Genomic DNA, 8,463 nt, shown 5'->3' on the forward strand with positions numbered 1-8,463 from the left:
AAAATCACGATTTTCCAAGCCAAATGCATTTTCGTCAAATCTGTCTTCTTGCAAGTCATGTGCTGAGCTCATTTTTTAACATAACCTCACTTGTTTGGTATCACTAGAAAGAGAATTTATTCCTCTTTAAGATGACATATTGCACTATGCAATATCTTCTACAGTTTTTGTCAAATATAGCCAAAACTTACCCCTTACCCCAAAATTTAACATTGCAAATTACAGTAAATCTCAAATTCTACCAATTTTTTAGCTAGGCATAATAAAAAATGCAATGTTTTGTCTGAAATCTGTTTTATTTGATACAGGGACATGTCAGAAATATGAAATAGACTTTTAACAGAAAAAATATTGGGAATCTACAGCTGTAACAGTCATATTTTGAAGGGTACCGCAAAATAACAGCGTTGCAGATTTGCATGCATTTTTGTTAAATTTGTCTTCTTATAAGTTATCTGCTGAGCTTGTTTTTGAATATAACCTGGCTTGTTAGGTATCATTAGAAAGATAATTAACTAATCTTCAGAATGATATATTGTAACATGCAATATCTTCTACAGTTTTCATGATATATAACCAAAACCTACCCCTTACCCCAAAGTTTACATTGAAAATTTCAATCATACCTAAAACCAAATTCTACAATTTTTTTAGCTTGACACAAAAAATCTGGCCTTTTTTGCTATTAAATCTATTTTATTTGGTACAGGAACATGTCAGAAATATGAAATAGACTTTTAACAGAAACAATATTGGGAATCTACAGCTGTAACCGTCATATTTTGAAGGGTACCGCAAAATCACAGTATTGCAGATTTGCATGCATTTTTGTTAAATTTGTCTTCTTATAAGTCATCTGTTGAGTCTGTTTTTGAATATAACCTGGATTGTTAGGTATCATTAAAAAGATAATTTACTAATCTTTAAAATGACATATTGTAAAATGTAATATCTTGCATACTTTTCATGAAATATGACCAAAACTTACCCCATACCCCAAAATTTACATTGAAAATTGCAGTCATAGCTAAAATCAAATTCTACCATTTTCTTTACCTAGACATATAAAATCAGGCATTTATTTGTATGAAATCTATTTCATTCGGTAATGGGTCATGTCAAAAATATAAAATAGACTTTTAACAGAAAAAAGATTGGAATTCTGTAGTTGTAACAGTCAGATTTTGAAGGGTATAGCAAAATCTCAGTATTCCTGACTTGCGTGCATTTTTGTTGAATCTATCGTCTTGTAAGTCATCTGCTGAGCTTCTTATAGAATATAATGTAAGTTGTTAGGTATCATTAGTAAGATTATTTACTAGTCTTTAAAATGACATATTGTAACATGCAATATCTTGTACAGATTTTTATGAAATATGACCAAAACTTACCCCATACCCCAAAATTTACATCGAAAACTACTGTCATAGCTAATGTCAAATTCAAGCAATTTTTTTACGCAGACATAAAAATTAGGCAATTTTTTGTATGAAATCTGTTTTATTTTGTACTTGGCCATATCAGAAATATGAAATGAACTTTTAACAGAAAAAATATTGGGATTCTATAGCTGTAACAGCTGTATTTTTAAGGGTACAGCAAAATCTCAGTATTCCTGATTCGCATGCGTTTTTGTTAAATCTGTCATTTTATAAGTCGTCTACTGAGCTTGTTATTGATTAAAATCGGGTTTGTTTAGTATCATTAGAAAGGTAATTAACTGGTTTTTACAATGAAATATTGTAACAGGCAATATCTTGTATAGTTTTCAGGAATATGACCAAAACGTACCCCATACCCCAAGGTTTATATTGAAAGTACTGTCATAGATAACGTGATCAATTTCCGTGAATTTTTAGCTAGACATGATAAAAATAGCTCTGTTTCGGTATTAAATCTGTTGTATATGGTACTGGGTTATGTCAGAAATGTGAAATAGACTTTTAACAGAAAAAATATTTGGACTGTATAGTTGTAACAGCCATATTTTGAAGGGAAATGCAAAATCGCAGTACCGCAAACTGGCACCTTTTTGTTAAATTCTTCTTCTGCTGAACTTATTTTGTGACACAACCTGGCTTGTGAGGTATCATTAGTAGGGTAATTTATTCTTCTTTAAGATGACATATTGTAATATACAATGTCATTCATAGTTTTCCTGGAATATGGTCAAACTTTACCCCATACCCAAAAAGTTCAAATCGCAAATTACGGCTCATCTTAAATTCTACCATTTTTTGCTGCACATACTACAAAAGGCAATTCTTATTTAAAATCTGATTTATTTGTTACAAACGTATGTCACAAGTATAAAATTAACTTTTAACTGGAAGATGATACAATTTAGTAGCCACTTGGATCATTTTTGGAGGGGGAACTCATATATTGCAAATGTATGTGTTTCGGCAAATTTGCCCTGATACCTGGGTACCCTTCCAAATATGATCCAAAAGGCTACAAAATCATATTATGTTCCTGTTAAAAGTTAATTTCATATTTGTAACATACTTTTTAACAAAAACACAGATTTCATAGATTGCATACAAGCATTGCCTTTGGTATGTAAAGTTAATAAATTGTAAAAAAGGTAGAGTTTCAGATTTGCGGTAATTTGCTGTGTAAACCTTGGGGTATGGGGTAAGCTTTGGTCCCATTTCATGAAACCTAAACAAGACATTCCATATTACAATATGTCATTTTAAAAACTAGTAAATTAACTTTCTATTGATACCTAACAAGCCAGGTTATGTCAAAAATCAAGCTCAGCAGATGACTTATAAGAAGACAGATTTAACAAAAAAGCAAGCGAGTTTTCAATACTGTGATTTTGCGAGACCCTTCAAAATATGACTGTTACAGCTGTAGAGTCCCAAAATATTTTCTGTTAAAAGTCTATTTCATATTTCTGACATTCCCCAGTACCAAATAAAAAGATTTTATATAAAGCATTGGCTTATTTGTTATGTCTAGCTAGAAAATTGGTAGAATTTGACGATAGCTACGAAAGTAATTTTCGATATAAACTTTGTCGTATGGGGTAAGTTTTCGTCATATTCCATGAAAACTATATAAGATATGGCATATAACAATATGTCATTTTAAAAAGTAGTAAATTAGCTTTGAAATGGTACCAAATAAACATGGTTATGTTATAAAATAAGCGCAGCAGATGACCTACAATGGGACAAAGTGTACAAAAACACATATGAGTCTGCACTGCTGTGATTTTGCAGTACTCCACAGAATATGCCTGTTACAGCCATAGAATCCCAATATTCTTTCTGTTAAAAGTCTATTTCATATTTCTCACATGTTCCTGTACCAAATACAACAGATTTAATAGCAAAAACGGGCAGATTTTATATGTCTACGTAAAAAAATGGTAGAATTTGGTTTTAGCTATGACTGAAATTTTCAATGTAAACTTTGGGGTATGGGGTAAGTTTTGGTTATATATCATGAAAACTATAGAAGATATTGCATGTTACAATATGTCATTCTGAAGATTAGTAAATTATCTTTCTAATGATACCTAACAAGCCAGGTTATATTCAAAAACAAGCTCAGCAGATAACTTACAGGAAGACAGTTTTAACAAAAATGCATGCAAATCTGCTACGCTGTTATTTTGCGGTACCCTTCAAAATATGACTGTTACAGCTGTAGATTCCCAATATTGTTTCTGTTAAAAGTCTATTTCATATTTCTGACATGTCCCTGTACCAAATACAACAGATTTAATAGCAAAAACGGCCAGATTTTTTGTGTCAAGTTAAAAAAATTGTAGAATTTGGTTTTAGCTTTGACTGTAATTTTCAATGTAAACTTTGGGGTATGGGGTAAGTTTTGGTTATATATCATGAAAACTGTAGAAGATATTGCATGTTACAATATATCATTCTGAAGATTAGTTAATTATCTTTCTAATGATACCTTACAAGCTAGATTCCCAATATTTTTTCTGTTAAAAGTCTATTTCATATTTGTGACATGTCCCTGTATCAAATAAAACAGATTTCAGACAAAACATTGCATTTTTTATTATGCCTAGCTAAAAAATTGGTAGAATTTGAGATTTACTGTCATTTGCAATGTTAAATTTTGGGGTAAGGGGTAAGTTTTGGCTATATTTGACAAAAACTGTAGAAGATATTGCATAGTGCAATATTTCATCTTAAAGAGGAATAAATTCTCTTTCTAATGATACCAAACAAGTGAGGTTATGTTAAAAAATGAGCTCAGCACATGACTTGCAAGAAGACAGATTTGACGAAAATGCATTTGGCTTGAAAATCGTGATTTTGCGGTACCCTTCAAAACATGACCATAACAGCTATTCCATCCCTATATTTTTTCTGTTAAAATTCCATTTCGTATTCTAGGGATCCCAAGGCTTCTGAAAAATACAGGTTTGTTATCCTGTGTGGGGGGTGCACGTAGACCACCTCTAGCCCACGGCCTATATCAAATATCCGATATTACACCCAACACCGTGCATACCGTTGCCAGTTTATTTTCGATGGACCTCAAGACTTTATAGTTCGATAATCTAGAACGCCGTATTATTCAATACTCACATTCCGAGAAAATTACTGCTGTCAACAGTGACCGAAGACGTAGTCAAAAAAGCTGTTCTTCTATCAGCTCCAGTTTTGATTCGTGTAAAAATTCTTCTAACCCGAAATTTGATTTTTTTTTTTATAACACTCGACTGTAAGATCATAGCGCGCCGTGGTCAGAATGCGACACTCCTTTCACTCACACGTTAATAATGCAATAACGGTATTTGTACCATAAGGTAGAGGATTGAGTAAGAGACAAAAATGTCAGTCAAGAATATTGAATCGGGGGGGGGGGTCACAGAAAAGAACGGCCAACGATTAAAGTGAAGTACTTGTAACAAGGCTTTGATTTTAAAAAAATCAATACAGCGTCTGGAAAATTAGCAATCTTTCGACTGCCCTGCAGCGATCATACAAAGTGGTCTGCGATTGGTCAATTTCGTCGTGAAACAAAGCTATGAACAACAGGTGGTCAAACTTTATAACCACGAGTACTTAGATTTGGACCTTGGCCGCAGTCGCTTGCCCTCGTTCTTGGCCGATGAAAGTGTTGAACAGAGGCGGATTCGTTTACTTAAGATAGGAATCTTGAATTTTTCAGCAACATTTCCCTCTGTTCTTGTGCTTTGATCGAGGTTACTCAATGTCATTTCCTTTGCTTTGTACTGGTTAATGACGTCACGTCAGTCGCGCTGTGTTTCACTTAAAATTACTTTGGATATTTGCCCACGTTTGCGTGAATCGCAATCTCAACCGTGACGATTTCTCTGTGCACGTGCCCTTCTAAATTTGTCTTCAAATATTCAAGTTAGGGCTAAACCCTAGGTATTAGAAGCGAGTCGTTTCTGCTGTCTGTAGTTAAACTTTGCGATGTGGATCCTCGAATTGACCTTAAACGTCCAAGCATGCAGTCACACTTTACCCAATCGATATCCTCGCCACAATTCTGCCGCTGAGGAGCTCAGAAGGGGCGGTCAAAATTTCTATCGGTAAACACCAGTACATTATTCAAACCCATTGTCACATTTGAATTCCTTTCAGGATCACCTTTTGCCGTTTATCGAGTTTTCCTATTCGTGTTGAGTTTTCAAGCATGCAGAACTGTGTGAATCGCTACTTTCTCCATTTAGCGTTATGGTAATGAACCTCGTACTCACCTCACTACAGGACGAACAGACAAGGAGAAAATAAAAGCGCGCGTTCACCTTGAGTTGACTGGAGACAGGTACGTGCTTCGCTGTATTGGTCAGCATCAGCGCGACCTCAAAGTCAAGCTTCGCAAAGGACTATACCACGCGTCTGCAGGGGTGGGCAGATCCAGTATTGAGAGAATCATGATCGTCATCTTGTTCCAGCGATACCTTAATTTACGATGTCACAAGCTCTGCTGGTTAGAAGACACTTTTTCCACAAACTGAACATTGAAGCACATGCCTTCATAGCCATATAACAGTCAGTTGTCACACTGTCGTGGTCCCCATGAACAACAGCACTACATTGGATTGCGCCACCCGTGGCCTGTCCTTATGCATGCAAATATCAGAAAGTAAGCTGTTGATCCGGTTTTAACGTTAACAACCGATTAAGTACCGACAAGGTATACGACATGAGCCAGACATTAAAGTTGCCGACTCTTTAATTATCGGTTGTGTGTGAGCGGTGAATGTTGTCCGTGTCAGCAGTCAATTGCCTCACTGTTTACATGAAAGAGGTCATACACTGGCACCCTGTACTTCAGGCAATAATTTCTCTGCCAAGACAATAACCAGGTGGTATGTTATAATTATTTCCTAAAGACTCGAGATATATTCGTATTTTTCTATCAAGTAATTAAATGAGTTCTCAACTTAAATGTCTGGCCTATCAACACACCCTGTGTGTACTTTTGAAGAAAAAGTGTGATGAACATTCAAGTGTGTAATTGGTCAACCTGAATGTCATGTTTTGTCTTTTTTGCCTTGAATCACTTACTAATGGCACAGAAGCTTCACATTCCTTGCGTTGCCGTCAAAATGACAATGTATATCACAGTAGAAAAACTGTCCCTGATATCACATAGAATTTTCGAGGTGCTGCACATCAGAAGGTAGACTTAACATGATTGGAACTAAATTGGGATAATTGGATTAGCATTATTTTTCTCAAGAATTTTAGAAATTTGTCTAAAATTACACCATATTTGCTTCCCATCCTAAAATTTTATTCAAAATTTACGATGCTGTTGAAATGTTATGAGTAAGAATCAGTGCATGGTAGTACCTAATGCAATATTGTTCAAGACATGTGAACGATATTACTGAAATACTGGTACTAATCTCAGTTTGTCACTTTGCCTAGACCAAAATGAAGTTTTTCGATTGATTTACAGTTAAGTCAATCAGGGTCATTTAAAATGTGCCATGACTCAATTTAGTGTTTATGAAGCCCTACATTCACGATAAAGTCGGGGAAATTTCAAAAGTGCTCCGACTTAAAAGTCGTCATTTATATAAAATTTTATGCATTTTGCCTCGTTTTTCTATAACATTTACACAAAAATAAATTTTCTTCATAAAAATGAAGCCGATGACAGAGGTATGCAATTATCGCTGTGTTTTCGATGTTTTGTTCGATGAAAACAATATTTCAACTTTTACACAATTCTATCATTTTGCAAAATTTCAACCGTAAAAATTTCGATTTCGTTCCACTTTACTAATAATTACTCTCATCCAATTTTCCCAATTTAGTTACAATCACGTTACTCATAGATCCGTCGCTGGAGGGCGCTCTATACTCGGCGGATCTTCCAGTCCAATCAGAAGAATGATCTCAAAGTTGACGCACGGTACATTGCTGTAATAGCCTTCCACTTTGCAAATATTTCACTTTTATTAACACCTAGGATTAAAGTCTTCTCCAATCAGCTGTTTTGCTGTCTAATAAATTCCTTCAAAGCAAATACCCGGAACTAATGTGATATATATTTTTACCTCCAGCATAGAATGGACAAAATTTTCTGGCAGTTTCTCTCATTTGCAGCATCTAAAAAGGGACTTTTTGACAAAAGTTGAACAAACTGTACCAAAAGAATGTGGAACAATTGAGTGGTGTTATGGACATTGCAAACTACATGTAGGGTCACACTTTCGGATGACATCACGGCTTTAAAACAGAGCAAAAGATAATTTATGATGATCAATGTATTTTCAGTATAAACGTGTGCAAATTGATGAGTTCATACTTTGGGTCATAGACTCTCCAGGGTCTGTTTGGGTAGAGGAATTTCTCACTGGTGTCGGAATTTGACCATTGTTTCTTGTACAGGTTGGATCAAATCGGAAAATTCCGCTTAACAATCAATTGATGTATTTGCCGCTTTGCTGCTTTGCCCCCCCCCCCCAATAATAATCGACCAGACGCTGAAATACAAATTCTAGAATTCTTAAACAGAACAAAAAATTAAAAAGTAGCCCACTCTGCCATAAAGTTGCATGGCTGCCACTGACAGAAAAAACCCGAGTAACATTTCAGAATATTTATTGAAAATATCAACTGGTCCATAACATGAATTCATATGTAGGTACTATGCTTCTGCTAGTTCCATTTTGGGCTTTTTATTTAATCAATTTCGTTATTTTTCTTTTTTTTAAACTTAAAAAAAAAGTTACGCGCATGTTTTCACATGACGCGTGCGATGGAAACAAAACACTTTTGTTTTTTTTTATCTCAGCGAACAGAGCTTGAAATCATCATAAAGGTAAGTTATAAAAACAGAGCATTTCAATCAGATGCTTATTGAAAAGTAATTATTACAATCTTATACAAATGTGTCTGGTCACCAGAACAACATCCCACTACAAAGAAACGTCTCTTCGCTCAGTCAACTATCGCGCAAGACAATTTTTTTCGGTGTATCTGT

Source organism: Ptychodera flava, unplaced genomic scaffold, assembly GCF_041260155.1.
Source record: "Ptychodera flava strain L36383 unplaced genomic scaffold, AS_Pfla_20210202 Scaffold_44__1_contigs__length_1314385_pilon, whole genome shotgun sequence".
Taxonomy (NCBI): domain Eukaryota; kingdom Metazoa; phylum Hemichordata; class Enteropneusta; family Ptychoderidae; genus Ptychodera; species Ptychodera flava.